General features: G+C 44.8%; 1 protein-coding gene across 1 annotated transcript in view; it reads left to right on the top strand.

Annotated features, from left to right (window-relative positions):
- The window catches only part of FAM78B (family with sequence similarity 78 member B), a 103,063-nt gene extending 94,814 nt beyond the window's left edge, over positions 1 to 8,249 (top strand). The window contains exon 3 of the transcript XR_450181.2: positions 8,181 to 8,249. The gene's annotated coding sequence lies outside the window, so the exon portion shown is untranslated. The remainder of the gene's footprint in view (positions 1 to 8,180) is intronic.
- The last annotated feature ends 4,860 nt before the right edge of the window (positions 8,250 to 13,109 follow it).

Below are 13,109 nucleotides of genomic sequence, written 5' to 3'. Positions count from 1 at the left end.
TCTCCATAGTGCTAATTTTGATTGATAGATAGATAGATAGATGATAGATAGATCCTTGTTCAAGCCCCCCCCATGCAAAATAATTATAAAACTCTCGTAATATCATCGTGGATTTTATGGGTGGATACTGCCAGCCTAATTTCAGAGATGAGAGAGTTACGATTCAACACAATTATTACAATCCCATGGTTGGCTCCAGTGACCTGTCTTTTATCAGAGTTTGAAAATGGAGAAGAAAAAACAGGAGGACTTGTTTATTACTTTTATTCAAAATGCAATTCAGTCTAATTTATTTCAGGTCACTTCAGGTCCCAGGAGATGGTGCTTATTTACATGAGAGGGTTAACAGATCCACTCCAAATTATGCAGTGTTAATCTCACACTCCAACCAACAGCTACTCTCTTATAGATCAGTTATTGATGGCAAGCTGAGCTATTTATAACACCACATTAATGACACATCGGTGACTCACAGAAGACCTGGAGACATTCCATTTAGAAATAATTCAGCTATTACATTTGGATTCCTCTGTCCCTTCCCATGTTATGCCTCCTTCTTTATGGGAGAGGTAGTCCCAGAGAGCTCCATGGTTTAAATATAAAACTGCTTAATTTCCATGCTGATGTCAGAAACAGGACTCTCTCCCTGTGATTGAATTAGATGCTACCCTTATGGAATTCTGGAGTGTGGATACTTATCCTGATATCCAATCCCATTGGCCCTACTTTAAGAAAACCTGATATTTAAAAATCTAAAATTGTAACAAACAGAAGGTTAATGAGGAAGGATTTTTTACATTGCAAAATACTACACAAGATTTCTGTCCATTAAAATAAGATATTACTTACACAATTATGTTTATAGCATAACTTTTATTGTATTTATAAAGCAAGGTGCTACATACTTAGCTAGACTTGTTCCTACTGAAAACTCACACTTTTCAGAGTTTTAAAAGAAATGACCTCCCACAAGTTTTCTGGAAAATTATGTAACAACAAAAATGAGAAAAGTAGATGGGAAAGTGCTTATGAAAGTTAAAGGCACTGTGCAAATATACATTTTGATTATTGTCAGTGATACTGTTGTGAACTCCATAGTTGGGTCTCTCAATTCTGAAATCAGCCTGGCAGAATGCTCTATTGCCCTGCAGCCTATTATTTTAAAGTTATAGTTGCTTTACAAGGAAATGATCCCTTTTCTTTCTGTCATCCTTAGATCATTACCTTTCAGCTAATCAGGATATTGCCAAATGAAACTCTCCAACAAGAGAGAATTCACCTTGAAATCTCGGTTGGGGTCACCTCTATCCTCCCATGAGGCCTTTCTTCCCCTGACAGTCCCTGGGTCTGATGCCAGATACCATCAGCTTAAAGGGGCTCCTGTGGTGCCTTGATTAGGTTTTAGTTGGGTGGTCTTAGTACTATATTTGGATTCCAAACACATATACACACAACAGTTGGCACAAGAGTTTTTAATTCCTGTGTGGAAAAGAGCATTTCATTAGGTCATAGATTCTTTAGTCACCTTTGAGATTTTTTTATTCCATGATCTCAAGGAAATTGAGGTCGAGCTATATTAACTCATCTATTCAGGGTCACATCATTCAAGGGGTCATAATTAGCAGCAGAGCCAAGAGAAGACCCTGGGTCTCCCATATCTCATATCACAGCATGGTCACACTTACCTAAGACCCACAGTTTTCCCCTTGTCTCCAGCCAAAGCATTGTCACCATCCTTGAGCCATTCACCCTTTTAGCACTAGAGACAATCGAATCCATCCTTTAAAGAATAGGGGGAAATCCTTGTCACAAGTATGTTCAAAAAATTGAATGTTCCTGGTTTCCTTTTATCTATGCAAGCTGTTCTGAGATTGAAATCTTAATCTGGGCCCTTTGCAGCATCCTACATTCCCAGTTCATTGCTTTGGTCCACAGCACCCGGGAAGGTTAGAGGCGAGTTCCTTCTCTGCCTCCCCTTCCATGGGCCTTTTTGCAACTCCCTCTTGCCTGGTGCTAGGAATATCTCACAGGTCAAAATCATGTTCTCAGCAGTAGTTCTGAGCAGTAAAATAAAAGAACTACAATTTATGGAGTATTTTACAAAAGGCTTCCACATGCATTTTCTTATCCCCAGACAGTCTTATGAGTGTAATATTGTTGTTGATATTGCTATTATTATCCCCTTTTTACAGACAATAAATTGAGATCCAAAGGGGTTAAGTGACTTATCCATAGGCACAGAAATAGCAAATGTCATGAGTTAGGATTCAAACTGAGCCACTTGGCTCCGAATCCCATGCTATTACACTATACTGTGGAGCCTCCCGCGTTGTTCCCTGCCTAGAGAGCACAAAAGAGAACGAAGGAAAGGAGAAAGCAAGTCACTTTCACCCACACAGTCATGTAGTCCCTACCAGTCTACTAAGTGGACATATCAAAATAAGAGAAGTAACACTGTTTTCTTATGCAGAAAACTGTGCAATCCCCAGGGAGATTTGCCCAGAAAAAAAGCCTGTCGGGGGCTGCAGTGTGGGTGAGCTGGCTGTCACTCGGCATCTCTTAACACAGTACTGGTAATTAGTGGAGTAGGAAATCTGCTGTCCTGGTCTGAGAATCCCTGAAACACCATGAGCACAAAAGGAGGAGGAAAGCATGCATCCCACAGCTGAGGTCCCAGCTGAGCAAGGCCCTGCCACCCGCCATCCCTCAGTGCGTCAGGAGCAGCATGTGGGGCAGAGACATTGGAAACAATGGCTTTCCAAGCTCCGGTTGTCACCTTGAACGTTCTTGCTAGAACTCAGGGCACAATTAAACATTGCCAGAGCCAGCTCCCGACTGAGTTGCAAAGAAAGATGTAAACACACACACACACACACACACACACACACACACACACACACAGACCCGCTACACTCACACATGCTTCAAGCTGAAAAGAAAATTAATTAAAACCCCAATGAACGCCTGAACTCTATAATTAAGCCTAAAAGATCCTTAGATAGAAAGGGAGTGGAGTGAGCAAGCTCGGTGCCCAGAGATATTTTTACCCCAGAGTCTTATTGTCACTAATTTCTTCTGAGATCTTGAGTACATCTGGTTCCAGTTTCCCTGGTAGGACATCTGCCTATGGAAGGCCTTCAGAAGAGTTGCCAGCTCAGCCAGAGGACAGCCAAGGTTGTTTGGCCATCCTTAAACACTCTTATAGGAATGCCTCTAGGGAGACGGAGTGCTGTCGCTCACCTTGGTCAGCCATGCCCCCTCCCGTGATGGATCCCATCACTAACTAACCTCAGTCCTCCTAATAATTCTTTTGAGGTCTGCGGTGCTTTACAGTTTACAAAGGGTTTTTACCTTCCTTTGTGTGGAGTAAAAAACATCTCTATTCGAGATAAAAAATCTTAGTATTGGTCTAATCTTTCTCTTCTTATTGTTATTAATAACAATAACTCCCATTTGATTAGTATGTTGCAGTTTGCATAGCACAGACACAAAAATTTTGTCATTTGATTCTCAACAATCTTATAAGGTCTGCTTTATATCCCCACTTTACTGACGAGGGATTTGAAAGTCAAGTGACCTGTCCAAGGTCACACTGATATCAGTGGTGCTCTTAAGATTTGGATTTCAGTCTTCTGGCACAACACTTTTACTCCGTTCTCACAGAGCATGTTCTCCCTAGTTAAGTGCAGGCATCCTTCTCTGCCTGTCCAGCCACTGCTATTCCTCAGGCAGGGCTGACTGACTAGCAGAAGGAGTCTTTGCAGGGTCACCCTAATTGATCTCCGGGTGCACTTTGTCCAGACAGAATAAGCTGTCCTGAAGAGTCTGGGTTCAGCTGTCTCAGGGTCTGTGCTCTCAGGTGATTTCTCTCCTCTTCCACCTTGGAAGAGTACTCTGAGACAGGAGGCCAGAGCCCAAGACCTCAGCATGACTTGAATTTTCTAAACGCAGCTGATGAACTAGACCTTTAGCAAATCACGTAATTCATCTCAGCCTCAGTTTTCTCCTTTGTTAACTGAGCCACTAATACAGCCCAGCCAACATCATAGTCAGGAAGACACAGCAGGATGATGTCTGGAAACACTCCAAAATGTCTAAAGTGCTGCCTGATGTAAGGTTTTGTCACTTCAGGAGAATCATGGGGCCCAGGGTTAGTTGCAGGTCCTCAGGTGCCATCGAATTGGAAGCCCAAGACCATCTCAGGGAAACCCACTGTCCCTGCCAAGGGAGGCATGGCCTTGGGGGAAGGTGGGGTTTTTGAGCTCCCCCTGCCCCCAGACACCTTGATGGAGAGAACTGGACCCTGGCAGTCAAGAAAAGAAAGGAGACCACTGCATAGCCCTGTAGAAAGCAGCTCTGAGCAGAATTTATAGCTGGAATTCCAAGAGTTCCTTGCCTTTTGGAAAGGAAAAGAGGTTGATCAGATCTGGGCCGGACTTGAAATCCCAGCACAATTTGCCTAGTTTAAGCCTCCTGGAGAAGCCAGCCAGGGACAGCTATGTTTTTCCTGTCACTGGCTCAGGCAAGAGATACAGAGGGAAAAATTATTAGCATTATATGTATATATAATTTTATGTGGGTCTTCACTGGCCTGTCTGTCCCTAGACGGTTTTTGATGCCCCAAATCTTGGCTGGGATGCCACAGTTTGTAGGTAACATTACAGATTTGGTCACATGGGTACACATAAAAGGAGGAAATACTTCTTCCAACGCTGCCTCCACCCCCAAGCTGTCTCACCACCGTGGAGGCATATTTGGCCACGGCCCCTCTCTCTGCCGGCCTTGCCTGCTATAGCCCTATTCCACATGGCCCCATCTGGACCAGCCACATAGCCTGCTTCAGGGCTACTTCCCAAGTCTCCCTGCCCCAAACCCCAATCTGTGCCTCACTGCCAGGTGGGCCCCACCACAGACTTTCTGGGGAGAAAGGTAATTTTGCCCAGCTGGAGAGTGGTCCTGAAGAGAGCCTACTATCTCTTCTCACCAAGACAAATGTGAAAACAGGCCTTTGGGTAGCAGGCCACGTGTAGCCTTGCAAAGGAGGCTCTTCTCTGCCTCCGGGCTCCTATTTGTCCTTCACTAACCCAGAAAACGTGGCCTGACCCTTAAAACAGCTGAATGCTGGGTCAGAAATGCCCGGGAGAAAGGAATATAGACATTCGAATTACAGCAGTGAGGGGAGAAGGCCAAGACACAGAGCAGCAGCCCAGATGCAGTCAAACCTCCCTGGAGACCGTGAGGGGCTCTGATAGTGCACGTGAAGCATTTGAATGGAGAGATGGCTGAGTTTGGGGCTGATCTCAGGCTGGCTGAGACCCAGCATCACTAGGAGCAGGGAGGAGACAGGAGGGAGGACAGAATTCTTTGCTTCAGGCCAGACCCGGGACTAGCGTGAACCAACCAAGGTGCCTGGGCTGGAAAATCTAAGAAGGTGCCAACTCCTGTTTGCGAGCTGTGATTCTGTGTCTGCTGAGAGAGAGCCCCCTTCGGTGTGTGCCCTCGGCACCTGGCTTGCCTCACCCCAGCCCCAGCCCCAGCCCTGCTTCATGCCATGTTCTATGCATTGTTCTCTTCACAAGAAGAGCAGATGTGGGAGGGTGTTGTGAGACCCCTCTGCACACTCACTCTTACAAGTATTTGTAGGAGGTGTCTCCTATGTTCCAGGCTAAACAGAGTCTGCAGGTAGATAGTGCCCACAGGAAACTTGGGAAGCCACTCATTTTCCCCTTTGGAGTCACACATCACAGAAGGAAGCCCAGAATCTTGGCAAGTGCTCCCTTAGTCAGCCTGTCTGGCCCAAGAGCTCAGTGAGGATGGCAAAGGTGACACGGCAGCACTCTGTCAAGCTCTTTGAGCTCTTTGAGCGCTTCCAAAGAAACGCACTGGGGAAAGCCTACAGCCACATCAGTACATACACGGCTCCGATGATGAAGGGAACAGCTGGTTCTCTCTCCATCTGCTCTCGTCCCATCACCCCCGCCCTTCAAACCAATTAGAATATTCCACACAGACGTGATCCAATGAAACGTTAATTGGAAAAATAACAGGAAAGATAATACATGCACTTCAGGCTAAGAACTATTTCATTAAACCGGGCTTTGAAAGCAAGACAGCCAATTAGATTATTTCCCACTTCATTCCCTCACGTACCAGAAACTATAGAAAGCTATTACTTCTAATTAATTAGGAAAGAAAGAAGGACTCTGCGTATGCATATCAGATGAACAGGGACTGAGGCGCTACCCCACTTACCTCTTCACGCACAGTACACATGCATGCATGTGTATACACACACACACACACACACACACACACATCAGGGACTAAAGACTCATCTACTATCTCACCTGGAGAATTTCATGGGTCTTCTGAAACAGCAAGAAAATACCTGTTCCTAAGAGCCACTCACAAAATCAAAAAAGAGAAATTCCTTCTTTGGGCATGTTTATCAGAAAGGAAATGTGGCATTTCTTATGACAGAATAAGCAACTCTAAATTCACCTGGATTCCAAACTTTCTGCAGCCAAAACAATGTCTTTTCCTCTTCAGTAAAGAAGGAAGCATCTCCCAAGCCTATTTCAAATGCTCAGGAGGGTCTAGTGGACCAGGAAATCTGAGACCCCTGAGGCCTGATTTTTGAATTGACTTTATTATGCAGGTCCTCTCATGCAGATCACCTGCACTTTTCCATCTGTGAAATGGGAAGAAGACCTGTCCTCAGTGCCACAGTCACCCCTTTAAAGGTTTTAGGCTTGTGGGAGCACACTGACATAGAGCTCTGACCTTCTTGTGCCTTGCCTTGGGGAAAACTGGTAGACAGAACTTGACCATGCAGTTAAAATATTTTTTGTACAAAAATTATGCTAACCCAAAGGCATCTTTATTGTATAATTAATATAATATGAATAATATGATAATGAATATAATAGTCATGTAAAGCAGTCATCATGATGATATGACTTCTGCACACAGGCAATGTGGTCCATCAGCAACAGAGAGACTCCGAGGTTGTCTCAAAGCCTCTGCACACCTGTACCCACTTGGTACTCTACTCTCCCCCATCACCCACCATGTCTTTCACTCTGTGCCATGCGCGACATCAAGGGCTGGCAGAGCCTAGCACGATCAGTGCCTCTGACCAATTGCTCACTGCAGGAAGAAGAACTGGCATTCATTGACACTAGACCATGGTAGCTATTCCAGAGCACAAGGTGTAGGGAGGGACAGTTTCTAGAATGGCTTCTAGGCTACTAAGTCCCCATTTGCATGTATAATGGGGTTGTCTGCAAACTTCAAACAACTGGAACAAGTTTATTTGACCATCTCTACAAGAACTTGGAATTTGGTTTCTTTCTGAAACTGAAACCATGCATAAAATTTGAAAATGCAACAGTGTTCATTTAGAATCATAAAAACTAGTTATGCCATATAGCAGTACATCCCTGTAAGCAAACCCAGCATGTCAATAATCCAACGATACAAAGCATACAAAAATGATCAGGGAAGAAAGAGGAAGATGCCCAATGCTTGGATTTACCTCAGAGCAACTCCTTTCATACGTTCAAAAATACCCTTTTTATTTTAAAAATTCAGTTCACCACTTCTTCTTTAGGACCACCACTATTACATGAAGCAATATATACAAGTTCCCCCAAAAATAGTGGAAAATATTTTTCTTTTTTTAAAGAAAAACTGATTGACAACTTCAAGTTGAATAATACAGGCATACTCAAAAAGTTTTAGCACAGTTGGAATATGTGGCCATGCACAGGTATACTGGGTGAGCCATAGGGTTCTGATGAATCAGCGATTCTTGCAAATTACCTTGTGCCTTTGGATGCTGAGAACCAAGGCCATGGAGGGTCTGGAATTCCCACCCATTTCTGTAGATCCTTTTGTGCCTTGCTGATGGGTTACCTCTATAAACGATCTAGAATCCCTTAATATTATTTTAGTTTTTAATCATTTTTAAAGAACCACATAAATGCTATAGACCATCTTGACAGAGCAATGCATATGTAAATAAGTACCGATAATTTTGCATAAAAATCTCAGGGTCGTTGTCCCCTTGCAATCTATTTATGGAGCCCAGATTATGAACATCTGCTTTTAAGGAATGGCATTCTTCGGTCACTGTCTTAATGCCCATTTTATTTACATGTCTCCATGTCCACATACAGGTCACCTAGTAGGACAAGGCACACCCAGGAGCAGAACCACATGGCAGAGACTAAAGAGGACGAACTGAGCGATGGCTGGTGGCTCCAGAAGCTGAAGCCCTGGACAGCTGATTTCCCATTAAAATGGGCGCCATCCTACCTGTCTCCTCGCCATCCTCCCATCCCCTCATCCCATGACCTGTACCCCCTCCCACCCCACCACGCGCCAGGCAGCAGTGTCCATGGGCTAACTGGCTGGCTGGTTGGCTCCTGGGGAGCTGTGTTAAAGTGAGAGTTGTGCCTGCTGTATCTTTTTGTGTGGAAAGAGTGGGTCCATCCAGATCTCAAGTCCATGCCCATCCCTCTAAGTGAAGCTGGGATGAAGCACTGGTCAGCTTGGACTTCAGATACCTAAAATGTTCCAGCGTTCGTTCCCAAACCTGCCTGCCCTCCCTACCCTTTTGGGTGAAAAACAAGAGGGAGTACGTATCTCCCCTCTTTCTCCCTTCTCCACATGGGTGGCCAGTGTTAATACTCTCTCTAGATTTCTCTGATCCTTGGAGAGCCAGGGCCAAAGCAGTCTTATTTCCCCTACATGGCCAGGCTGGGTACCTTCGGGTAACCAAGGGCAAAGTGTATGTCACTAGGATCAGGGTGGGTAAGGGGAGAACCACCCTAAGAAGGCAAAAACTGTGTGCATTATTTTATTTATTGCCTTGCTTATTGATTTATTTATTTATGAAATATGTATTTATTATACAGCAGAAAATCTACTCCCATCTTTGAAGCACCCAGTCCCAGAATTTGTCTTCTTGGCCCCATGGGGCACAGTGAATTATTCCTCTTTTAAATGACAGAAAACAGGGGGGGAAATTCTCTCCCTCTGCCCAAACACCTCCACCTCAAGCAGATTTTAACCAGAAGTGGGGTTAGAAACCACCAGCTAGTGAGGCTGTAAAGCCACACACATCAGCAGAGGCTTGACTGTCCAAATAGAAGCTCTCAGAAGCCCCTAACCCTACCCCCTCGGATCAGTCCTCCCCTTCTCCTTCTTCATGTGCATGACGGGGACTAGCCACTCAGCTCCAGCCTGACCATCTCAGAACTAGACTTCTCAATTGCTCTGGTACTGTCTTCTTAACTAATGCCACATGCACATTAGAGACACCTGAGGAGCTTACAGAAAACCCAGTTCTGGTCCCCTCCCCAGCTCATTCCAGCAGAATCTCTGGGGTTAGCCTGGCCCTGATATTTTTAAAAGGTTATGCAGAGGATTCTAACGTGAGACTAGAGTTGAGAAGCACTTCTAGTGTCTTCTCTCCTTTGCTTCTTCCCATCACCCACATCCTTCATCCTTTATTTCCCAAGCTTTCTTCAGCACCAAGAATAGGAAAAGGCCATTGAGGAATGATGAGTTCTCATCCCATTCCTCCAGCCCTGAACCTTCCCCATCTCTGACCCTTCCCACTGAACTTTCCCCATCAGTTCAACCAACCTGAGCAGATCCCTGGAGAGCTGGCAGGTCCCTCCAGTTGTACATAGAGGCTGGTACCTGCATCCAGCCTGGGGGCTGCTCTCAGACAACTTCCAGCTTTTCTCAGAGCAGAAACCTACCCTTTCCCAGATTCTTTCTCTACTTGCCCTTCCCCCAGGCTCCCAAACTCCAAAGCTGGAGACATTTATTCTCCAAATCCCAACCCAGATGGGAAGGCCCGTGCCCAGTCTTTATAACCCAAGCCTCGGCCATTTCTGCAGAGCCACCTGAATTGAACGCAGGTCTGCTGATAACAGAGAAAGGAGTCACATTGCCCCACGCCAGTCCTTTCCCCAAGAATTGAACCATCCATACCCCAGATGGCTAAGAAGAGACACCTCACATTTCACACTTACACGATCTCCACTGCTGAGTGTGAGTAAATATGTGTGTGTGTGTACACATGTGCACACACGATATAAAAATCATAGAGATATACTACATTCATAATAGACCCAAGTGAATTCTATATTGGATATATACACAGAATGTTGTAATATCTACAAACTGTTAGACACATCACATACACACACACATGCACACACACACACACACACACACAGCCTAGGGAAACCTGTGATGTGGGAAGAGTTGTTTTTGCTACCCCATCTCCCTCAAAGGTTATTCTCTTGCCCCCAAGTAACCTCCCGGGGCAACTACTATGTCAAGCACACCCTCAGCTGCCCAGCTGGTCCCTCTCCTGTATCCCATATCACCAAGCCTTGTTTCCAAATTAGTCAGAATGTCCCTGCCCTACGTCCCGTCTCTCAGGGTCCTACTCTCTGATAGGTGACAGACAGTTCAGTCAGTGGGTGCTAAAGAGTTGAGTGTTACCCCTCCCAGGTGACATTTATGTTTTAATAGGGGCTACAGATAATGCCTTAATCTGAAGGAGTGGCCCTCATGGTGGGAATTTCAGGCACAGTAGTGGGCCAGTAGGGGAGATTATTTTTTATCAGAGGGGGACTTTTTACAACCCCTCAAATCATACCTATCTCTAAAATCAAACCTTCATCAGTGCATGAGCACAAGCAAGCACACTTAACCTATATACACTTTCCATAATTTTGAGACACCTCTCCTATACTTTCCCTATGTTTAAAAATGAAAAAAAAAAAAAAAAGGAACCAGCTAAATTAATTGAAACCTCACTGGGAAATGTAGCCTATTTTTCACCGGCCGCCAGCCATCTGGCCCACGCTACCCTGTTCCATTTCCCTTCTGCTCCTTCTCTTTTCTTCTCCTACCACATCAGTTCATCGACTTGGATGTTCTCTCCGTGCTCTCCTCACCCATCTCCCCACATGTATTTCCTTCCTTTCCTGTTTCCCAATTGGAATTGTGCTGTTTATCGGTGTCGTCCGGACAAAGAGCAGGTTAAAAGCATGAGCATGTGTGTATCACTTTGAAGAAAGAGAACCCAGGTATTCTGCTACAGTTTGGAGAAAAACCCAACGAAGGAAGAGATGAAAGCTGGCTCTGCAGAGTGCCTTAAAAATGACTTTAATTAGGAAATTCTGAGTCGTCAGTCTTTGGATGTTACATAAACTCAAACAGATGTTGCATTTCACTTCTCTGGGATTAAAAAAAATGTTAAATACAGTATGTATTCAACAACAACAACAACGTCTCTTTTCTTTTTAATTTGGTCCTTAAAGATGCAGTGCCTGGTTTTCCAAAAAGCCCAGGGAAGGCCCCAGGGACATATTGAGGGCAGATGCAGGAGTCCTGCCCAGCTAGGAAAACTTGCAGACTAAGGCAGAGCGCTGCAATCACTGTTGGTCCAGAAGGCAAGTCTCAGATGAGAAAGAAGCTGGATGACGTTGAGTAAGGAACAGAAAGGGGTCCTCATCCTTCTCCCTGATAATGCACTATCTTAGTCTGTGACTCAGTGCTGTGAAATTGGGGGAAGAAGAAATTTTAGAAACACAGAGGGCAAATCTTGCCCTTCCATCCTCTCCCCACCTCCACTCCTCCCTAGAGCACCCTTTGATCAGTTTCTGCTTTGCTTTTGCTAAATGATTTTCCTTTAGCTTAACACTTGCTACCCAAGGTCAGACTAAAACAAGATATTTGGAAGAGTCTGAACTCCCGAAGGCAGTTAAGGCTTCGGGATATTGCCTTCTCTCCCACAGAGCTGCATTTTTGAATGATTAGACCACAGTTAGGCAAGAGTGGGAAATATAGTGGGGATGGAGCTCTTGACCTGTACTTGTATTCTGAAAACCCGATGGAGGTAGGAGGAACTGGGGACCCAGCCCATGAGAACCCCGCCCCCTGCCTCTCCCGACCACCTCACCCCGACCTGCTTTTCTGCTTTGGAAGCCAGTGCCTGACTGGTAAGTGCCTGGTGTCCTCTAGGTACCAGCTGTTCTCTCTACTGCACCTATTATTCAAATCTGTCATGGCTATTTTAAATAAGAGATGTGACCATTCTGTGGGATCAGCAGTTTTAAGAGGGCTGAGAGTCACTAGTTCATATTCTCTCTCTCTCCTCTCTCTTTCATTCTCTTTCTCTCTCTCTGTCTCTGTCTCTCTCTCACACTTACACACACACACACACATACACACCACCACCACCACTCAAAAGAGGTAAAGCAAGAAAGGAGACCCAGATACTGAAATAGAGAGTGGTAAATAGTGGTTTCCACTCTTGGAAAAAAATATTTCTCTATCATACATGTCATGAGGTGAGGGGGGTATATTTTTAAGCATATGTATTTATAATCTAAGACATCCCCAACCTTCACCAACTCAGCCAAGCAACACATGCTCAATTCTATGGGAAGCAGCTTTGTAGACACATTTTAGGCAAGGAATTTCCACATCTTCTCCATTAGAAAGTGTGATCTGAGGTACACTCTCTGGGAAAGGGCAATTTGCACTTTTTTCCCAGTTCATTTATTTTAAGAAATAAACCATGCGTTGGTGCTGGCTGAACACACCAAGTGTGAATGCATGTATATATACAGGTCTCCCCCACTATCCGATAAAACCTTGCATTAACCCAAGTGGTGTAAAGCGAAGAAGCAATCACCTCAGGACACATCTTGCTAACGGATGCACAAAACAAATTGAGACAAAGCACAGATGCTCACAGACACAAGTCAAAGCCATGGCGGCTTGGTGCTAAGACGCTGAGTGTAATTCCTGGGGAAGGAGCTTCGCAGCGCCACTGTCACTGCTCCAGATGCCTGCTGCCTCTATAAGGGCTCCTGTGAAAGAAACACTGAACTTTCGCTTTTCACCTTGCAAAGCAAAAATCTTCTTCAGATTTCTTTCCGTCAGCAAAAACAGGTACTAATGTAGGTCTTTCAAAAAATGAAGTTTCATAAAACAAACTTACAAAAAGTGGGGGATATCTGTACAGTTCAAATGTACAGATGAGGTTTGGGGAACGTAAGTGACAGTTGAGG

Source organism: Balaenoptera acutorostrata, chromosome 1 (genome assembly GCF_949987535.1).
Source record: "Balaenoptera acutorostrata chromosome 1, mBalAcu1.1, whole genome shotgun sequence".
NCBI lineage: Eukaryota > Metazoa > Chordata > Mammalia > Artiodactyla > Balaenopteridae > Balaenoptera > Balaenoptera acutorostrata.
The sequence above is the reverse complement of the archived record's forward strand: the minus strand, read 5'-3'. Positions and strand labels throughout refer to the sequence as shown.